The following is a 22,791-nucleotide window of genomic DNA, read 5'->3' as shown; positions in this document are numbered from 1 at the left end:
TATTACAATTCCAAAAGATGATAAGTAACAGTATAGGAGTGGAAATGTAATAAATAAAATAAATAAAAAATTTATGACAGATTAAGACAGAGAAAAATTGAAAGGCGATGATTAGAAGCTTCTTCAAGCTTCTAGTTCTTCATTTAAATCTATTTCGTTACACACATTCTCCTATACTGTAAGTAGTTACATTTCAAAAGAGTTTTTGTTTTTTCCTTAGTTAATAAAAGGGGGATCCACAGCGTATATAGTTTTTCTTCTGTTTGCTTTCATTTTAAGAATTTTTAAAATACTTATTAAGGAGAGTCTTTATGGAACACCCTGTGAATATGAATACAAGTTATGCAAGAAAAAGAAGCCAATTAAATCCCGCATAAATGGTAACAAGAAAAAAGAACGAATAAAATGAATGATAACACTCAACCTCACGGCAGCTTTATCAGGGAATGGTTAAATAACAATTTACTCAATTGTTGTTTTATTATATTTAAACAAAACAGTTAAATAAGCATAAATAAGCTGATATTTAAACTGTCAATTATGATAAAAACCGTTTATTAACTACTTTCACTTTATATGGATCACAACCAGATTTTTATTGCGCCAACTAGGCTCACCTAATAAAGTTACTTAGTTCCTTGTAGAAGGGTACATATTATAGACAAGAGGAAAAATCTGTCAATCTCATGACAAACAGAGCCCGAGTTCGAGTTCTAGAGTTGACATCAATATTTCTACCATTCCATTCAACACTCGAGGAGTTTCCAGGACCCGTACGCCTTAATTTGTGACCCTAAGCTGTTAGAATACGACACTTTCATTCAGGCCAAGACAACATAATGCTGCTGAACTATCTTCAATGTCCAGTAAATTTTCTTTTTACGGGTTTGAAAACATGCTAGTTGTAAATGGTTTAAAAAAGCGTATAGTTTTGTGTCCATGGTTTTTCAACCATGTTAGTTATTAACGGTAAAAAAATGTACTTTACCATAAACTTAAACGTTTCACTTTTCAGTGAATAATTAAACAATGTGCAGAAAAAAAAAATTTAAAATTTCAGAAATATCAGAATTCAATAATCATGATCACAAGTTTATATGCAATTGAAATAATTTTGGTCTTAGGTTCTGTTTGGTTGCAAATATTGCTGCGGTAAGTTGCAGATCTGTTAAAAACAGTTAAAGTATTAAAGTTTTAAAACAATTACTAAAATGAGTAAAAATGAAACAAATTGATTTTTTGAAAGTGTTTTTTAAACTTTTATAAAAAAATAATTTTTGAAAAGCATTATTTAAAATTTGTCGTAAAGTTATAAAGGGTGTAAGCATAAATATCTGTAAAAATTTTTACGTTAGTTCACGGAATACGTTATTTGAAATTGGGCGAGTAAATATTTCAATACTATTTTAAATATTTAAATATGTACTTACATTGTGATTTTTTAAAAGGTGTCAAATTATTATTTGTAATATGCATTTTAGTTAGGTAAAAGCTTAGAATTGTACTTGCTTCAGTATAGTTCTATTACTTTGAAATTGTATGTGTTTACGCGTATTTAAGGATTGTGAGACCGTTTTGAAGTAAAAGAAGAAATAAATATGTGATTTCTTCAAAAACAAATCCGGAATTATTATATTTGACTTGATTGATGAGGTATAATATCAAAAAAAAAATTATCAAAGTAGAAGTCCTGCGTTATGCAGAAGGAAAACTCATCCCAAGGAAGTAGGTCACAATTTTGAAATTCAAAAGCGATTAAGCAAAGAAAAGTAACGAATAAAATCACTGATAAAACCAGTATAATACTCTCTCAAACTAGTATCACAAGTCGCAAGTTTAAAAAGTGAATGAAATACACATTCGAACAATCAAAACTTAGAAACAAAATTAAATTGATGAACAAGTTTGCTGCTTAATTTTCGGAAACTAGAATTTATTACTTTAAACTTCAAAATTAGTTACGAATTTGATCAATAGATGGTGCCTTTAAGTAATTAAAGTATAAATTATTCTCTCTCTTGCACATCAAGCACACACGACTGAAATATTTGTTCTGGAGTTGATCTATTTTGGCTGTTACACTGTATGACGCTATTTCTACAAACAGTGATATTTTTTAAAGAATTTCTTAATAGATTTTCTCAATAAACGGTAGAGTTTGCTTATTAATCTGTCCACCATATTATTAAATTAGATTTTGAAAATAGTTGGGAATATTTAATTTGGTTTAATATACAGAACACAGTACCTGCGTCATTTTTTCTTGTTTCGTGAAATCAATATTAAATTATTACTTTTTTTTTTTTGACAATCAGTTATTTGAATGATTTTTTGAAATAATTACATTGAAATATTTAAATTTCATTCGAAACATAAAACTTTTGGAGATAAATAAATAGTTTTGAGGAAAAAAAAAAGGATTTAAAATAAATATTCCATCTTAGGATGATTCAGTAGTAGAGAGTTATGGTAGCTCTTCGATAAACAGCGGTTTAACCAATATCAAAGTAAGACAAGCACAGTGTTAGACATGATCCAGAAGACAAGGGAACTCCTGGTTCAAGTATTCGAAGAAATTTGGATTTGTGGAGAACTTTTTGATGGAACTAACCCTCACTTGCGTCATATGAAGAAGAAATCGTGGAAAACCTCCCACGTTTATTTTGCCTGCTAGAAGAAATTAACCCAAGATCAGTCTTCAACTGAAAATATTTTCTGTCAGCACTGCGGTCGGAGCTAATCGGATGCGGAATTCATATCTACAAGACATTGCTGGGATTCGAACATGGTTCACCTCTTTGGAAGACGAGCGCTCTATCCATGAGGCATCACGGCTTGCCGGTCTCTACTTTATTTTATTTTATTTCATAACCGCCGTTGAACAGCCGAAACAATTTTATGGGCCTACGACTACTAATGCTCAACTCCGAAGCCTTGTAATTTTGAACCCAATCTGGAGGAAAAGGGAACTCCTGGATCAAGCAGTGGGGGAAATTTTCTTTCGTGGAAAACTTTTTGATGGAACTATTCCGCATTTGCGTTATATGCAGAGAAAAACTTAATCTGACAGTAAGGGGACTCTTACCCATCATCTGTCTATCACTGGGATTATTTTACGTGAGCACTGAGGTCGGTGCTAGCTGAATACGAAATTTGTATCTACCAGCCATCTCTGGGATTTGAACCCGGTTCATCGGAACCCAGGGGATAGGGGGTGCTCTATCTCCTGAGCCATCACGGTTCCGCCGGTTGCTTTTATCAAACTCACCACCCCAGAGGTGTCAACGATGCCTTAGAGTGGTACTAGATTCTAGTTTCCGTTCCAACTGCCTTTAACACCTCTCTCTTCTCGTTGGCATATTTTTAGATAAGAAAAAAGTTCATGTAACAAATTTTTAAAGAAATAAAAGATTGCATTGTAGTTTTGTACAAATTCAGCAAAAAGGAAAATTTGCAAAAAAAGAGAGGAAATCGTTAAATGACGCTGCGCTGTTTAAAATTTCTCCCTGAAACAATGGTTAAGAATTCACTTAATAGTTGTTTTACCATATTCAAACAAAACAATCAAATAGTAATAAATAAGTTGGTATTCAAACTGTTAACCGCGAAAAATACCGTTTATTAACTGCTTTAACCTAATATGGTTAAGCAACCAGAATTTTATCACAATTACTAGGCCCACCTAACGAAGCTACTTAGTTCAGGGATGGAATGTCATAGATGTCAACAACTACACATGAAGAGTTTCCAGTGTCCTGCACTCCCCTATTAGTGTCCCTAGACTATTAGAATACGTTACTCTCATTCACGCCTACGGTTTTGAAACCATGCTAGTTGTAAATAGTTAAAAAAAACTTATAGCTTCGTATTTATGTTTTTTTAACCATTCTAGTTGGAAATGGTTTCAAAACCGTAAAGGAAAAAAATGCTCTTTATCTTAAACTTTACGGTTAATAGGTTGGACCGACTGTTGCCGGTTATATTACCGTAATTTTAGAATGAAAATTCTAACAGCGCAAAAAGAATATCAGAGAAGAATCAATTTTTAATTTTACGTTAAACAAATCAAAATTTAATCCCTATTTTACTGACTTTGCGCATTTGCTTTTCGTTGAGCATTTGTTCTCCCTTATTAATCATTGAAAACATCTTATTTTTTACTCCATCGCATTTCAACCTTTTCTTTCAAAGGAATTATTGTACCAAAAACATTTTATAGCAATTAAATCAAAGTTCACATTTCTGTATTTTACGGAGCAGTTAAAAAATAAACGATATTGGGATTTATAACACCTGGTGTATTCTTTACAACGCAAACACCACGAAAGCACTATAAAACGATTTTGCAATGTTAGAAATTCGAGATATTTTTTAAAACTAAATTCGGACAGGAACTAGTTTAATAAAAAAGATTCTGATGCTTGATTACAAATTGTTTCTGGATAATAAAACAAAAATATACAGTATAAGATATACTGTAAAATATATTTCTTTTTACCACAGATGTTTAGATATGATAGATGTTTACAGATGTTTAGCAAAAAATACAAAACTGATAAGTAAATTCCGCTAAATAAATGGTTTTTATGTCATGATTTGAGGTATCTTGGGAAAATTACCAAATCTTACAGAATTTATCAAATTTTATCACATATTATAAAACCATATTTTACTGTTAATTTTATTAAAATCATTAACAAAGCGATTCGGGCTTTAAAATTACTGAGCTTTTGGTGTTCTCATGCAGCCAAAAGCACAGTAATTTTACTATATTCTGGTATATTCCGGTATATATCTGGTATATTCTATACATATATATATATATATATATATATGTTCTATAAGTTTAATTTGATAAATAGTTGCATTAGTAAAAGTAAATTAAGACATATATGCATAAATATCCTCTTTAATAGATAAGCTTTCAATTTAGATTTGCCTTTGATGCCTTTTGAAGTATTTGCATTTCTACAACTAATATTAATTTGTTTAATATGTTAATATTAAGTGTCTGTTCTTAATGTACACAATGTTTGGTTACTGTTTAAAGAATGATAAAATTGATATGAAATATCAGCATTTGGAATATTAATTTACATGAGGTATAATGAAGGTATCGAAGAAAAATTATTATAATACTTTAATCGCTAAATGTATTTTTAATATCTAGTTATATAAGTTGATTTTAAATTACTCTTGAGGTTAAATATTTCATATTCTACGTTCTGCATTCTAAAAACTGGAGTTTAATATCTCTCTGAATACGATAATGAACAACTCAACTTTACGTTATATAGACAACAAATTGAGCTTGTATATACAATTTAAAGTGTCTACTTTAATTTAAACACTTATAAGGGAATAAGCTTTCATTAATACTCGCTGATTCACCCTTAACGAAAAATATTTTCACTTTCGAAACCACAAATGTTGGTTAACTTTGAATATCTTCTGCTGATTATTTACATTTCAATACATGTAGTGTGATTTCTTCGACGTATTCGACGTTGCTATACGTCAACCAAAGCCTAAGGCCGCCATTAAAATATGTAGGCATGTTTTAAGATGTTAAATAAAGCTAATTATATTTTAATTTTTAGATCTCTTTGAACAGTACTAGGTGAAGTTATCGTGCATAATTTCTGTCTGCTTACATTTCGTTAAGCATATTATTTCAATTTCTTTATATTTTCTCTCTGCTACGCGTATACTCGATTTAAAAACTAATTTTTTTAGGAATTCAATTTAAGGATTACTTACGCATCAATTCTTACTTTATCTGCAGCTTGAAAACCACTTTACTTATCTTTATATGAATCATAACTTAATGCAAATAGGAATTTAGTTGCTACTGAATACAGAAAAAAAAATGTCGCTGCTACTTTACACGAAGTAGTGTAAAATAACATTCTAGGTATAAAGGAACACTTAATGGAGCATAACTTTCAAGTAAAGTAGTTACAACCATATTTTGGTGTTAAGATAAAAAAGAAATTTTTTACTTTGTAGATACCATTTGAAAATATGAATAATTTTCAATATTATATATTTTAAATAAAAGTTATAAAATATTTTTAAGCAAGAGATAGTTAAAATCTGATTTTTTTTTCTTTTAAATTGAGGATATTAAAAGTTAAGAAATTTCTTTTAAAAAATTCATTAAAAAATTAAAAATCATGAAAAATAAATAAATATTTATTTTAATAGTTTTTCCTCTTCACTTTTCATTAATCTTTATTATTTTCAATGCTCTCTATATTGTTAGCTTATTTTATGAGTTCTATTTACTTACAGCTTATGCGCAGCAAATAAAACTTGTTAATTTTCTTTGTTTTTCTTTCTTTGTCTTCATTGTGCCATATATATATATAGATACATATTTGATTTTTAATGATAAATCAAGAAAGCATTGTTAAACAATATAGAAAGCTTAAAATTGTATGATAATAATTATAATAATAATTAAAAAAATTGGAGAAATTGGAATAAAAGCAACTAATTACATTTCCGAACTGACCTAGGTTACAAAGCCTCCAAATTCATTAAATATGCATAAATATTCGCTGCAATAAATACGTAAAAATAACTTTTTTACTTTTTGTAATTTAGAATTAGTTTAATGTATTGCAAAAAATCGAAAAATCTGAAGCTTCAAATATATTTACTTAATGTTGAATCAATTCAGCGTTTATAAAATATAGAAATCTAAATTTTTGACCATAATAATAATAAAAACTGAAACTTTGTACAATAATTATAACAATAATAATGATATTAAACTTATAAAATCGGAAAAAGCAACTAATTATTTTACTGAACTTGCCCGATAACAATTTCTTTGTATTCTTTGAAAGTGCGTAAACAATTACTACAATAAACACGTAAATATTACCAAAATGAAAATATTGAGATATTTTTTTTAAGTTTGTAATTTAGAAATAATTTAATTTTGGGCAAAACTTTGAGAAATCAGAGTTGAGAAATCAGAAGTTACAAAATACTTACTCAATGAAAAATCAAGCCAGCATTATTAATATATATAAAAATTCAAACTATATACTATAATAGTAATAATAATAAAAATAAACAGCATTAATTCTTACCTTTTAGAGTCGAATCTATAAAAAAGGCACATGCTGCATTTCTCTTGTTTACTTTTAATACATTTTATATTATAAAACAAAAAATCAGCACCATCACATGAAAACAGAGTTTATCATGTATCTTCTGTTTATGTTAAATCGTTCTTATAATTTTATTTATATAAATAATTCCTAGTTAAAAACGCGAAACCCGCGGTAGCATGGAGCACCTCAATAACACCTGTTCGTAAAATCATGTGAAGACAGGAGCTAAAAAGCGAACTGCTCTTGGCTGCCAGAGCAGTGGATTGGCTTACAGGTAGCGAGCGCCACGCGTGGGCAACAATGAAGACTCACATCATCTTTAATCGTCGTAGTTTCTTTATCGAAGTGGGCGTGTTTACATTTCGAAGTTGGGAGTGAGTTGGAGATTTGGGGAAAACAATTTTGAAGCGTTAGTTCTGAAATGTTTTTAAAGAGAAATTTAGATTTAAGGAACTAAGTATTTTGATTTAAAGATATCAAGAAAGATAAAATGTTTTAGATTAAAAAATTATAAGAAAGAAATTCTTGGTAAAAATCAAAATATATTTTATTAAAATCATTCATAATTTGCACAAAAAACATATTGATTAAAGTAGATAAAAATCATTACACATACTGATATAATATATCATATTGATAAATGTATCTAATCCATAAATAGGCATGCTGATAAAGTTATTAGGAATTTCGAATATTTGAAAATTATTTCGATACCTTAGTTTCAAAATGCTCTAAAAGAAAATTTTAGTTCCTAAAATTAATTATTCAGTTCTCATTATTATGGAGAACATTCATATTATGAAGAATTACTAATATGATACTAATATTATGAAGTGACAATGGTATTAAAGGCGAAAACCAACGTTGATATTTGCAAATAAACTAAAATAGTGTAGAGTCGTAATATATAGAATAAAATATTATTAAAACAAACTATATATTGATGTAATGTAGCATACTAATCAGCATGAATATAGATGCAATTAATATGTAAGAGAAGTTGAAAAGGGTTTGACAATGTAGAAACGATTACTAAGCTCTTTCCTAAGAAAGAGCTTACAAAATTGTTTCCAGTTAGTCTTAAAAATATATGTTTAGCTATAATTACATATTACTATCACGAATAAGGAGTTTTCTGTCAGGTTATTAACAGATATATATATATATATATCTGTTAATAACCTTAATATATATATCTGTTAATATATATATATATATATATATATATATATATATATATATATATATATATATATATATATATATATATATATATATTTGACACATCTCTCCATTGATTATTTTAATATAATGTATAAGTGTTATTTTACATTTGCTTGCTACGGTTAGAATTTGTAAATGTACTGTGAGTGAATGCACTGTTATGCTAATTTCATAGGTGAAACGTTTCTTAATACAGCAAATTAAATATAACTATAGTCTAACTATAGTTAAAGTGAGAAATTAAAATAAGAATTATTTTTTAGCTGAAATTGTAGAATTTTCCTTTTTTTTACACAAATATGCTAATTTATTTTTAAAAGATCATGAGTATTGCGAAATATTTTTTCGGTCACTTATAGAGAAAAAATATAAAAAAAGCTTTTGATTTTTAAATATATATATATATATATATGTTCATAAAGTTGAAACTATTGATACATAAACTTTTAAATTTTCTAAATTTTTAAATTAGAGTAAAATTGATCTGGGCACAAATATTGCTATCCTATGGTTTTTATTGATGTTTTTTTTAGTTTGAATTTTTATTCGAATCAACTTATTATCCATCATGTTACTTAACTAAACATCGGAGGCATTTTGATAAATCAGAACTCTATTCGACTTGCAACGTTACGAAAGATCAATATATCGTCAATTATAACTGTGCAACCACTCGCCTCTCAATCAGATGAACAGGGTTCGAACCTCAGCGATGGCTAGTTGAAACGAATTCTCCACCCAGATCGCATCGACCACAGTACTGATGTAAAATATTCTCAGCGGTAGACGGATCACGGGCTAGAGTTCCCTTGCCGTTAGGCTAGCAGTGGGAAGCTTTCGTGGTTTTTCAAAAAGTCTTTCACGAACGCAATTTTCTTTCAATATTTGAGCTTTCGTGGTTTTCCTCGCGGTCGTGGTTTTCCAAAAAGTCCCCCATGAAAGCAGTTTTCTCGCAATATTGAGTAATATTAGTTTATTTGTCTTCTGGATTGTCTCCAGAATTACAAGGCTGCGGAGTTGAGCATTAGTGACCCAAAATTGAGACGGCTGTTCAACGATAGTTATAAAATAAAATTATATCTGTCCGCTATGCATAGATAACAAGCATTAGCTTCAGAAAGCTATACTCCACAAGCAACTGCTTTAATAGATCCCACACTGTAAAAAAGACTTTTCAAAATTGAGAAAAATATTCCAAATTAGCTTTGAAGCAAATGAAAGTCAAATTTGAAAACCCCATGTATTCAAAATTGAAGCAGAATATGCTCAATTTTGAGGAAAATATCAAAAGTAATGGGAAGGGAGAAATGTGGAAGGGAGATGTTCGTTGGATGCCAGCTGGATTCGAATCAAGGACTTCTGGAATTGTAGATAGAGACTTAAAACATCATATTTGTTTAATCCAGTTCAGTAAGAGTTAAAAAGCTTTATATAGTTTTTGCCGAAATGACACATCATGACCTAATTTCCATAATTGCTTAGTCAGGATGTAATTTTAATTTACTTTTTGCTTACTTCGCTACTTGTGGAATGTATGTTATTACGTGCCATTTCACTGTATGAAGATTCATGACTTTTCCTGGACTGTAGTGTACACTGTGCTGTGACTCTGCTGCTATTCTGGAGGTCTTCGGTTCAAATCCTGCCGGTACCCAGCCAGCATCTCTCTCAAATTTCTCCCTCCTCATCACTTCTCGAACTATGCAATCTGCTACAAAATTATCATGTTTCAATTTAAAATTAATCGGAATTTCTAATTCGACTGTTATATGTTTCGGACTTATGTTTGACAATTTATCTATTTGAAATATTTTTGATCAATATTAAGAAAGGTTTTTTTATGCGGCAAATCATGACTGCTCTGATTGAATTATTCCGAAATATTTACAACTTTTGCATTAAAACAAATCTGAAAAGATCCTATTAATCAAAGGGAAACCAATTGCTTTAAAAAGGATTTATTACAAATTGGCAAAATGGGTGCTGTTTTGGGTTTGATGGAGTGCGCAACTTATTTGGATGTCATCACACTTTTCAACTGTGTCCGAGAGCAATATCAAACAGTGCATATGCGTCGTCATTGCATGCGTTGCTATAACGACCGCTGCTGTTTGATAATTTTTTCAGAATTCTTTTTTTCCCTTTTAATTTTATTATGCATTAAGTTGGGGATTTTTGTTTTGAGATATGGAACCAGAGAGATCCCACAAATATTTCTTGAGTTGGGAATCAAAGAGAATTTCATCCTTCGAAGGATATATTTTTGTTTTTATTGTTTTAATTAAGAATCAGAAATTCTAACCTACAGTTCAAACTGGATCGTTTACAATACTAATTCAGGTGAATATCACAAATAAAGAGGGTCCAAACTGATTGACATGGTTCCAAAGGTTGTTGACGCAAGAAAAAAAAAACGATGCCAAGGCCTATAACTTACAGAGGCTGAAAAAGCAAAAGCCAAAATTTATTTTAATTTTAACCAGCATGTGAGATATTAATTATGCCTTCACCCTCTACGCCAGAGTGTATTATCAGAATAAACAAAAACATTTTCTTTTATATGGAATTTTCCTTTTGGACAAACATAACAAGCATTTATATCATTACTTACATAATATTGCACACAATCGCTTACGTTTATAACTATCAGTTAATTGAAGTAATAATAGGTGCATTTATCATAACAAACTTTTAAATCTCATATCATGCTATGCCACTTTCGCTCAAAATAAGATATGTTACTTAATAAACTGGTAAAATTAGATTAGAAAAATATCATTTAAATTCGCTCATATATTTTCAGTTAAAAGATTAATAGTTATTTTAGTTTTTATATCTTATTTAATAGCAATTTTACTATATAGTTTTGAAAAAATATAATATGAATGAATGTATAATGAAAAAATTGCGACAGAACGATCTTAGTTTTTAAAATATTTCTATCGATTGCCAATTGTAAAACACTTAAATTAAATATATTTTTCATAAAATTAATTTAAAAATTATTATTAAAATTTCTTTTCGTATATTGAATAACAATTATATAAGAGATATTTTCTTAAGTTCATCACGGATAATCCAAAAATTAATTAATTCAGAACGTTTCCCTTAAAATAATAAATCCTGTTTTTAAATTTCATTTTATTAAATAAATACTGTTTTTGACTGAAAACAGGAACAGAATAGCGTGATGAAACGATTATACGAACAGCCCAAATGTTTGAAAATTTCAAAATAATTTTCGGATTAAAACAAATAAACTTTAAATGATTTCAATATAAAGTTTCAGTTCAAAGCAAAAATTAATCTAAATCGATACGTTACTGTATGAAATATTCTGGTTAAAATTTTTAAATATTGTTACCTAATCAGAAAGCAAACCACGTGGAGAGGAAGGAATATTCTATTTTATAAATGTCGTCGAACAGCCGACCCAATTTTGGGTGTACGACTACTAATATACGACTACTAATAACTCCGCAGCCTTATAATTTTGAACCTAATCCAGAAGAAAAGGGAATTGGTGGATCAAGTATTGAGAGAAATTTACTTCCGTGGAAGACTTTTTGATGGAACAAACCTGCATATGCGTTTCACGGAGAGGAAAACCACGAAAACCTCATATGGTTAACGCGATGGAAAAAGGGACTCTAACCCATGATCCGTCTACCACTGAGGATATTTCTCGTCAGCACTGTGGTCGGTGCAAGCCGCATGCGGAATTCGTGTCGACTGGGATTTGAACCCGGTTCAGCTCATTGGAAGGCGAAAGTTCTATCCCCTGAGGCATCGCTGCTCAAAGAGGAAGGAATAGGCAAAAACCGGTTTTTTCACCACCGTCGGAATTAAAAAGTGGTACAAAAGAAGTTCTTATCCACTGTACGTCTCACACAAGCACACCTCATAAGTTGTTAATTAATTTAATGAGAAAATAGTTTTTAAACGTAATAAGTAGTAATGAGAAAATTGAACTGCAGATTTTATTTATTTATTCTGTTCGCAATTTTTTATTTTATTTCATGACACCAACATTAAAGTATCGAATATTTCTAAACACTGTAAATGCCAAAGTTAATACTTATTTCTAAATTCCTTTCAAAATTGAAGCCAAAGAAGTATTTACATTTAAGGCAACAAATTAATGTTTAAAAAAGGAAAATTAATAACCCTACCGAAATCTGACAAATTAAAGTTTATGAGGGTGGGTGGGAATACACCAAAACATGTTTGATTGCAGCAAGAAAGAGATAATTATCAGAAACATTTCAGTTTTCAACACGAATTGATGATCTTTACAACTACTTTCCTGATTTTATAGCAATTTTTTGACAGCGCTTTTTTGATAGCGGTTTTGGATACCACTTTTTATAGCACTTTTTTGATAGAACTTTTTAAAGAGTGTTTGTTTCTTACTCGCTTGGATATTAATTCGTAATTTTTACTAAATTCAATTTTGTTTCTAATCTTTACAAGAATTTTACTAATTAATGTGATTTTTACATTACAACATACATGCAGTGTATGGCTGAAAAACTTTGACTTGAGCAATAATGTCTCGAAACAATTTCGATAAAAAAAAAAACTACCTTTTATTTCGGGATTTGCTGCGACATTGAAATCATTTGTACTGGACTTTTTGAAAATGTATTTTAAAAGCAATATTTGTGTTTTTCCCCAAGAATAAAAAAAAATCAAAAAAACAGAAAACGTGTTACCCAAACACAGAAATAAATAAACCAAAAGCTATATTTTCTAAAATAATCTAGAAATATCACCAGTTATAAATGTAAATCAATTTTATTTTTTTATTATACCTATTCTTTAGTTTGTTTTTGAAAAAAAGTCTAGTTTTCGTCTACGAAATTGCTTACTTTGAAGAACATCGACAACATTGCACAAATGAAACTTTCAAAATGGAGTTTTTTTCAGTCTCGTTTATGTGAGGTGTTTACTGGAGTCAAATAAAATTTTATTCCAAATACAAGATATATATCCAATGTTTTTTGAAAGCTTTGAGAAATGACTTAATATTGCCAGTTGGCTCATTTTATATTATTACGAAATGAAATAAACATATAGACGCAACACTTTGAAATTTCTGGCAAACGCAAAAAACGGAAATGATATAGTGTTTATGTTACCTGAACTGGCACGTTTTAAACTAATGAAAACATCATAAGCAGTAAAGAAAATACTTATGAAATAAAGTAAATGTTGTAAAATATGGAATCTTGCAATGGCCGATAACTTTATGAAATATATTAAAAATTATATATTTTTTAAATATAAAGCATCATTAATTGATAAAAAACATGATATTTTTAATTTAAAAGTAAAACAAAATATTAATATACATAAAAAAGGACATAATAATGTTACTTTCTAAACTGTGTTTATGTTTACTTACTGTTACTTTTAATTTTTAAACATGTTTATGCTACTTCTTTAACTAATGAAAACATTATAAGCAGAAAAGAGAATACTTGTGAAATAAAGTAAATGTTGTGAAACATGGAATCTAGGAATAGTTGATAGCTTTTTAAAATATGCTAAAGAAAATTTTATAAAAAACTATAGATTATCAGTAATTGTTAAAATATATAAATAGTTTTAATTTAAAAGTAAAAAAAATATTAATATAAATTAATATATACAGATTTTTAATTTTATTTTATATCCGTCTCTTTGCACAGACAGCCCAATTTTTGGTTTTACGACTACTAATGTTCAACGCTGTAACCTTGTAACTTTGAACCAATCCAGAAGACAAGGAAACTCTGGATCAGTATCCACCAGAGGTATTGATTTGTTATGGGAACATGGAGGACTTTGCGACTCGACAGATTTAACGTGCATCAGTCACCATTTACTACGCGGGGAGTTCTCGGCATGCGAGGATCAGTCCTCACAATTTATATACGAAAAGAAAACAGTTTCTTATCAAAATCTAATTATTTTTATAATTTCTGCTGACCCTATTGAAAAACAAAATATCCCTTTGAGCATCCAGAACATATTTACATAGGTCAACATTTATCAAAAATTATTAAAATATTTATTAAAAATTTATTTTGAATTTGTTTTTCTAAATGTCATAATATTTTTAACGAAAATCAAAATAGTAAGGCTAAAATTCCTCCCCCCTAGCATTTTATGGTCAGGTTCAAATCAATAATGTTCGATAAACTGTCACACCGCAATAAAGAGCCTGTTATCAATAAAATATCTAGCCAAACTATCGTAAAAAGAATCGCCAAGTTTCAAATAATTAGACTAAAAATAAAGAACATTGCACTTGGTGTTCGAATTAATGTCTTTAAGACATTTAAGGAACGCACTCTCCTATGATGAAATTTTATGAAGGATTTAAATTTTTATGTTAATGTGTTATTTGTTTTAGAATTTGATTTGTGCGGAACATTGTAAAAATATTTGCCCTTTTTTGCTGAGAAAGAAGTTCAAAGAATTGATTAAAAATTAAGAATTAAATAAAATATAGGAGATAGTAAATATTAAATGGATATAATCACATTTATAATGCATGACATTTATTATGATAACAATTATAATGCATGACATTTAGTATAATAACAATTATAATGCATGACATTTAGTATAATAACAATTATAATGCATGACATTTAGTATAATGATAATTATAATGCAAACTATAAGTCACGAATTTAAAGTGACGAATACATTTAGTATGCAGCATTTTTTCTTTACGAAAAAAAATAATTGTTAGTAATAGCCAATAATGGATGGAATTTATTTTAAATTCAAATCTGCTTTGTCCATTCCGATAAAATAAATATGGAAATGAAATTCTAGGAATTGAACAATGTATAAAAACACATGCCAAAACTCCAACAACCGAAACGTAAAAACAAATTCGTTAAACGAATAAAAAATTGCTAATTCAACGCTTTTCCAAACTAAACTGTTTCTTGAATGGTAAAAAAAAACAGCGCAAAAGGGAAAGGGCACCACTTTTCCAAGTACTTGAAAACAAATTATAGAAAACTCGCACAGAAATCTCTTTAACTTTATCTGCTTTCAATAGCTTTCCTTCTCTTTTCTCATCGAAGAAAACTGAGAAAATGGACTAATCGATAAACACGCAGAAATAATACGATATAGAGAAAAGGCCTTCTTGGCACAAATCTAGCATTGTTTGCACTTTGGGTGGATTTTAGTCTCCAAAAAGAGAAAAAGGTTAAAAAGCACTAACGTAGTTTTGTTGAAAGATCTTAATCGACATGGAATCAGGTAGAAGGATTTGTTTGTTGATAAATAGTAAAGAAAAAGGAGCACTAGTATAAAAATGTTTGAAATGTTGTGTTTTCTTTAACCATTAAAGGGACTAAGCTTTTGAAAATCTTAAAAAGTTATCGAAATCCTTTTAATGATTTCAGAGAAGGATTCCTTTGTTAGCAAAGGTAGTTCGTTCTAATTCTTTTTAAAACTAATATATTTCATTTTTCAACAATTCAGAGTTTTGAAAAGCTTATATAGGATGATATACACGAAATTCAAAATGATAAAAACTTGAAAATACGCTATTTAAAAAGTACAAAAGAAGCCTAAGTTTTATTGATCCCATAAGTTTTTCAAACAAATTACAAAATTGCGTAGATTTCTTGAAAATTAAAACAATTTTGAGTCACGTTAAAACTAAATTGACATTCTGTGTCGAAATTCGATTTATGTTTCGAAGCGTTCCTGCTCAGAATATCATCATTTCGTAGTAACATTGCACTACAATTTTTGACCATTAATATTTTTAAAGTGAGACTTAATGTTTGAAAATGGCTTTTTTTTTCTACCCATAGAAGAAGCTGAGCTTTTTAAAAATTAAAATAAACTAACAAATTATACCAACGTGTTCTTTTCCTTTAAAACAATATATTTCCATATTTTAATGTCAGCATATTTCCTTCAACAACTTTATTTTTGAGCATCTTCATTATTTTAAAGGTTAGGTTACAATAAAAAATTCTACAAGCAAATTAAATATATAAAAAAAATATATATATTTAATGCAAAACGTAATAGAATTGTGTAATTTGCTTTATATTATGTAGTTTTTAGAAGCTTAAGAAAATAATATTCCGTTTCGTCATTTTAAAGAAAAATGTGTTCTCAAACCATCTTCATTAACTTTGTTGCGTACTTTAATAATTAAATGAATCAAAAATTAGTAAATTTGGTTTCTAAACTATAATCTTATGGAGAAAGATATCTTCAGTGTGCCATTTTATGTTGAGATGATGATGGAATATCAGGTGAGGTTGGAGTTTGTATTTGTATAGTGGGCCAGTTGAAGAATACATGAAAACAGAAGGGTGATGAAAATAATAGTTGAGCCGGATTAGAATTAATATAAAAAAAGGCTTTTATTTATTATACTTGCAGAGCTCGAGTTACAAAATATAAAAATCATTCATAAGAATTTCAGTTGAATCAATTTTGCATAATAATATTAATAAGGACAGGCCATGGGAGACGAATCCCCCACAACCTGCCTAATCAAAAGCCAAATTAAAACGTACGTGTAATTTGTTCCCAATGGACACAAAAGCATGGGTAGGAGATCCAAAATAGGCGATTTATTAAAATATAGCATAGCCAAAACAAAGCCAATCAGCATATCAATATTGGGTTTAAAATAATACCTTGGCGATCACGAGTCGCCAACAAATTTATGAGAATTATTACAACCATGCAACTGAAACATTTTTGCGGTTAGAAATTAGAATAAAAAGTTATAAATAGATTTTTGTTTTCGATTAGAGGCGACAGTGAATGTCTGCATAATAATGAAATAAAAAGAAAGTATCCGTTACATTGATCTGGAAAAGAAGAAATAAATATTTTATGTTCGTTTAAAAAGATTAAGTTTTTGATTTATTTTAAATATAATTCTATTAATCAAAAAAATCAGCTTTAGTAATGAAAGATATTTTAAAAGATAGAAAATAAATATGTGTATGCCAATTGTGGCATCACAGATCTAAATTGTGTATTAAAAAAAAGTCACTCTGTTTCTTAAAATAACGACAATTTTAAACTCCCCAAAAGACCACTTTTTTGTAAAAAAAAGACGAATTATTTATTTTTGAAAGAAATCTTTACATTTATTTTTTCTTCTACTAGAAATAATTTTGAGAACAAAACAAAAATTCAATTTTCCACAAAACCTATCATGTAAAGTGAATTTGCACAGGCATAATGCATAATTCAGTTGTTGAAAATCTTTACCAATTTTCAACTCTTTTTCCCTATAAGTAAGTGAAGGAAGAAAAAAAAGAATACCTCCTAGACATATATGTCTCGATGCAATAAATATTTTTTTTCTTCTACATCTGGTTTTGCCAGCTTTATTTGCAGCCTTATGTGAAAAATGTATAGAGTTGTTTTTTGTTATCGCTAATATAGTTTTTCTGTCAAACAAAAGGGGAATGAAAAAAATATTTTTTGTAAAAAAAGAATCCCTAATATTTCCTTTTTGTATGGATTAGAAAACTGAAAGATAATCCCTTTTATATGCCTAGAACTTTCGAACTTTTTTTTGGTGTTATGAACTTTAAGTTGAGGAAGTTGTTTTCTATTGATGGAGGATTTTTGTGGTCTTCCTATTCAGTTCTTTCTTTTACTATGAAAGAATCAATGGTAGATAAGTTATAAAATATTTTTTGTACGATTTATTCTAGAACTTTCACCTATTTTTAATAATTTTTATTTTTGATTTTATTAAGTTAATACAATATTGCCTTCTATACTTTTTTCACTTATTATATTTTTACTATTTTTTCTCGATCACCATCATGAAAAAAATATTTTTTTGTTCACCATCATGCAAAACTGATTATAATCTATAAAATAATTATTAATTATTTTAAAATTTCTGTTTCAAATGTATTTACGCATTTTTAAAGTTTTAATAAAGACATAACAGAGAATTTTACAAATTTTGTTCTGTCTTAAAAATACTTTAGTAATTTAAAATTTTATTTTCTTTAAGAACATAAATCAATGTTTACAAATTCAGTTTGAAAAGAACTTATCCATGTCCAGTATTCTACTTTTAGTGGAAACGAGATATGGGTTCTGTCTTATAGCAGAAGTGCAATACAGCACTTGACCAATTGCAAAGCGTGAGAGATAGTGCTGGAGTATCAATACTCAAAAAGTTAAAACGGCTTTCCATTTCGCATCAGATTCATCTGCAGTGGATTCCTTCCCGCGTCGATCTTGAAAGAAACGAGATTGCGGACACTTTGGCTAAAGCTGGTGCTTGCGAGGCCTCTGTGCCACCCCTCACCTTTTTGGAAATCTTCTCAAAAATAAAACATAAAACAAGATCACTTGGATTGTCCCCCCTAAGCCCCCTTGTTACCAGTGTTCTCGACTTGAAGGCTCCCAGGCCCAAGGTTTTAATAGACAGGAACAAACTATTCTTGCCCGCTTTCGAAGTAGTCACCTTAAATCAATGAAATTTTCGGAAGGATCCAAGAACTTTGAAATTTGTACCAACTGTTCTTCAGACCAGGCTTCGCCTCACCACATCCTCGCGTGCCTGGGACTCACCAAACAGGATTTAGCAGATGATCCATTGACGGTGTTGAATTTTTTGAGAGTTTATAACGTCATGAACCTGGTCCAGCACTTCTGGTCAATGGGGGATTGCAACAACAACAACATTCTACATTTAATTCACAAGTTGAAACTCAAAAAGCTAACCTGTGACAACACACGCAACAGCAACACAATACATACTCCGAATTGTATATTAGTTATTTTCACTTTAATAAACAGAATTCAAATAAACGTCTGCGGATGAAATTGCAAATTTTCGGGTTGCATAATCACAGTAAATAATCACAGAAATGGGAATTCCCTTATGGTATTATCCATATGATTTCTGAACTCCACCAATCTTTCATTGCACTTTTTATTGCACTGAAAATATTTAATCGTCCCGAAAACTAATTTTTCATATGTAAGGGGACCCACTCTGTTAGAATTTTCATTCCAAAATCATGATAAAGTAACCGCAGCAGTCTGTCCATCATATTAAAAGCAAAGTTTACAGTAAATAACATATTTTACCTTTATGGTTCTGAAACCGTTTACAATAAAAAACAAATTTACAATAATAAAACCATACGGTTTTTCTAACCATTTTAACTATGGTTTTCAAAACTGCAAATTCAACTGGACATAGGTGCTACTCTTTTTGTTGCGTAATGGGCATTGGTTAAGGGAATGGAGGAAATATTGTGGTGTCAACGATGGGACTCGAACCCCAGTTCTGTCGATCGTGAGGCTGACCGATTAGTCTTCTCGGCTGTAATATTTACAGCCGAGTAAATATCATCTGAATTCGCATTTGTGAGAACGATAGTTTGAATCCCGTCAACCAAAGATAACTAGTGCATTGAATGGTGCCTGGCGCATGTTAAATCTGTCAGGGTCACAAAATCCTCCAAGATTCTATAACAAATCATTACTTCTAGAGGATTGGAGAGTGATCGTTTTCTGGTCCCACATGTCTGATTTTGACATGTGGGACCTTCATATCAAAATTACGATCAGTGGATGAATGAAAGGATTTTAAAATGGGTCGACCCGGTTAAACGGGGTACGTGCTATGGCCCATTAAAGTTGATTTATGGTTTGCTTATTTTGTCATATCCCGGTGTCATATCTTAAACGATTTAGAAAATTTTACACACGAATATGAAATTTGTTTATTCAAAGATAATCCCATGCAAGTAATAATTTGTATTAATTATTTATTACTTTTCATTATATAATTTGCTAACGAATTTTACGTTTATCTAACATTACATTTACATTAACTTATATATACAATACATTACATTACATTGCATTTTACGTATTTTAATATAATTTTAAATGGTAAAATACAAAATTCTAGCGGAAATGGTCGAATATTTTCTGAGTTGTAAAATGCTTAAAAAACAATTATCTTTTTAAAATTTTAGTTAAAATTACATTCTTTAAAATGATGCAAAAGTTTGCTTACCCAGTCATTTAATTTTGTTCAATAATTATTGAATGATAAATAAAATACTTTGAAAATTGTTACCAAAAGTTATAGTTTGTGTGGAGTTAACTTTGCGCAAACACATTTCAAAGCTGTGCTCAAAAATTTCTCGATTAGCTTGAAAAGTCCTAATGGTATCTCAAACTGAGCAAAAAGTAAAATTAAAATGATAGAGTCAAACATTTCGACAGCTCTCGTAGCCAAATTATTGGAGCAATAATTTGCAGATTGCGGCTACTTTTCTTCCCTATATTTTGGAAGACAAGAATCCGAATTTGTCGCAAATGTGGTAAAATGTGTTCAGAGGAAGTACCTTTCTGTTTCTGATGACTTAGCTTAAAAATTTTGTCTATACTAATTAATTGGCATATTTAAGGTGATCTCCGAATAAGTAAAGCGATCATGAAAATACGATCTTTAGTTTAAAAATAAACAGGGTGTATACATGAACCAAAGGCACTGTAGTGCACTCAAAAAACTAGGTTCAAGTACACGAACCATATGTATTACTAACTGCCAAATCTGATGTGCAACAAACTGAACTGAAATCAAATTGATGAATTGTATATGTTACCGACGAAGTATGAAATCTGGCATTGTATAGAATGCCTAAAATTAGCCGGCAAGGTATGAAATGATTTATATTTCACACATTACCAAATGAGAAACCGGCAAAGTATAAAATACATCTCCAATTCGTCAAAATGTCATTCAAAAATGACAAATTCAAAATGTCATCGGATTTGATATAAATTTATTCGTGGATATAATTACATTTATTCGATATTTTAATAATTACTGACGATAGATGATAAGAAACATCAGTGTTTGGAGTATCCGACAAATATATACCGGGTAGTGGCACTTGACCATAAAAAAACATCAGTGTAGGGTATACCGGGAAAATGTATACCGGCCAGTGGCACTAGACCTAGTATATATTTCGGACATTTACCAAAAGTCTAGTCATACTAGATCTAGTTTAGTGCTACTGCCCGGTATACATTTGACCGGTATATCCTACACTGATGCTTTTTTAAGGTCAAATGACACTGCCCGTTATATATTTGCCCGGTATACCCTGCACTGATGTCTTTTTAAGGTCAAGTGCCATTGCCCGGTATACATTTACCCGATACTCCAAACACTGATGTTTCTTCTAATCTATTGTCAGTAAGTATTAAAATATAGAATAAATGTAATTATATCCACAAATAAATTAATATCAAATCGGATGTAATAAATATTTCGGACATTCACCAAAACGACTAATTTGATTGTCAACGTTCAACAATGAAAGTCAACAACCACCGATTTCAGTCATTCAATGTAACATGCACAACATTTACATAATAACCTCATCAGGACATTTATTTCATACTTTGTCTAAATAGCATTTGGCATTCTATAGAATGCCTAGGCATTTTATACAATGCCTAGGGAAAGTATGTAATACTTCCATACTTTGAGTAAAAACATCCGGCGTTTTATACTTTGCCTGTAACATATATATACCATTGCTAAGGTTCGTTTTTCTCCTTTGGCGCTTTGCTTTGCACTTTTTCTTATGTCCTTCGTCTTTGATTATAATCCTAGATACTTTTGATTTTGTTGTTAAAGTGTTAAAGTTAAGTTTAAATTTTGCACTTCTTCTTTTTTATCTTTGACGATTGATCTATTTAAAATGCTTTATAAAATGCACTGTATAGTATTATCTGTCTACTTTAATACCATTTAAAAAAATAGGAAGATAAGAAAACCAGAGCGAAATTTCAATGTATATGTATATACATTTAGCCAACATTACAACAATAATGGTTTTTTCTCTTTCTCAAAACTGAATTTTTCTATGGAAAATAGCATTACATTCGTCAATAAAAAGTAATCGTAGATTGTAAAGATTCTTCTGTGATCTGATGGCACTATCATTCAATAATAAAGGTTTGCTCTTCTTCTGTAAATGCATGCTGTTCTGATTGAGTAAGATCATTTTGAAGAATGTTGAGCAACATTCTCTTTTATAGGACATCATTTCTTAAATTGTTTCCAACGATAGATACAGTTTTCCATGCATGGTTTCTGCGGTAATGAAGATTTCGGCGTTAAATTTATTTTCGTAAACTGCCCTGGTTGAATATAGACCTACTTATACTGTTTATCGATTTTTGGAAACCAACATTGTATCTGTTCTATGACTTGTTTCTGATGTGTTCGTTTTGTATGAAGTCCCGTATTTGGTATCGTAAGTTTTGCGAGTCATTTGTCACACACACTGCCAAACGTAAACACTAACATTTTATCGAAACGCTTTTTTTTTACGACACCGTTTCCTGGGATATGGTTTGAATGATAATTTCATCAAAGTGA

At 29.6% G+C, this 22,791-nt stretch overlaps 1 protein-coding gene across 1 annotated transcript in view; it reads right to left on the bottom strand.

The window, feature by feature from the left end:
• LOC107455766 (glycine receptor subunit alpha-2) overlaps positions 1 to 7,397 on the bottom strand; it is a 141,151-nt gene extending 133,754 nt beyond the window's left edge. The window contains exon 1 of the mRNA XM_087152294.1: positions 7,104 to 7,397. The gene's annotated coding sequence lies outside the window, so the exon portion shown is untranslated. The remainder of the gene's footprint in view (positions 1 to 7,103) is intronic.
• Positions 7,398 to 22,791: the final 15,394 nt, after the last annotated feature.

Source organism: Parasteatoda tepidariorum, chromosome 9, assembly GCF_982258835.1.
Source record: "Parasteatoda tepidariorum strain Cologne lab strain chromosome 9, Ptep-v5.0, whole genome shotgun sequence".
Taxonomy (NCBI): Eukaryota; Metazoa; Arthropoda; class Arachnida; order Araneae; family Theridiidae; genus Parasteatoda; species Parasteatoda tepidariorum.
The sequence above is the reverse complement of the archived record's forward strand: the minus strand, read 5'-3'. Positions and strand labels throughout refer to the sequence as shown.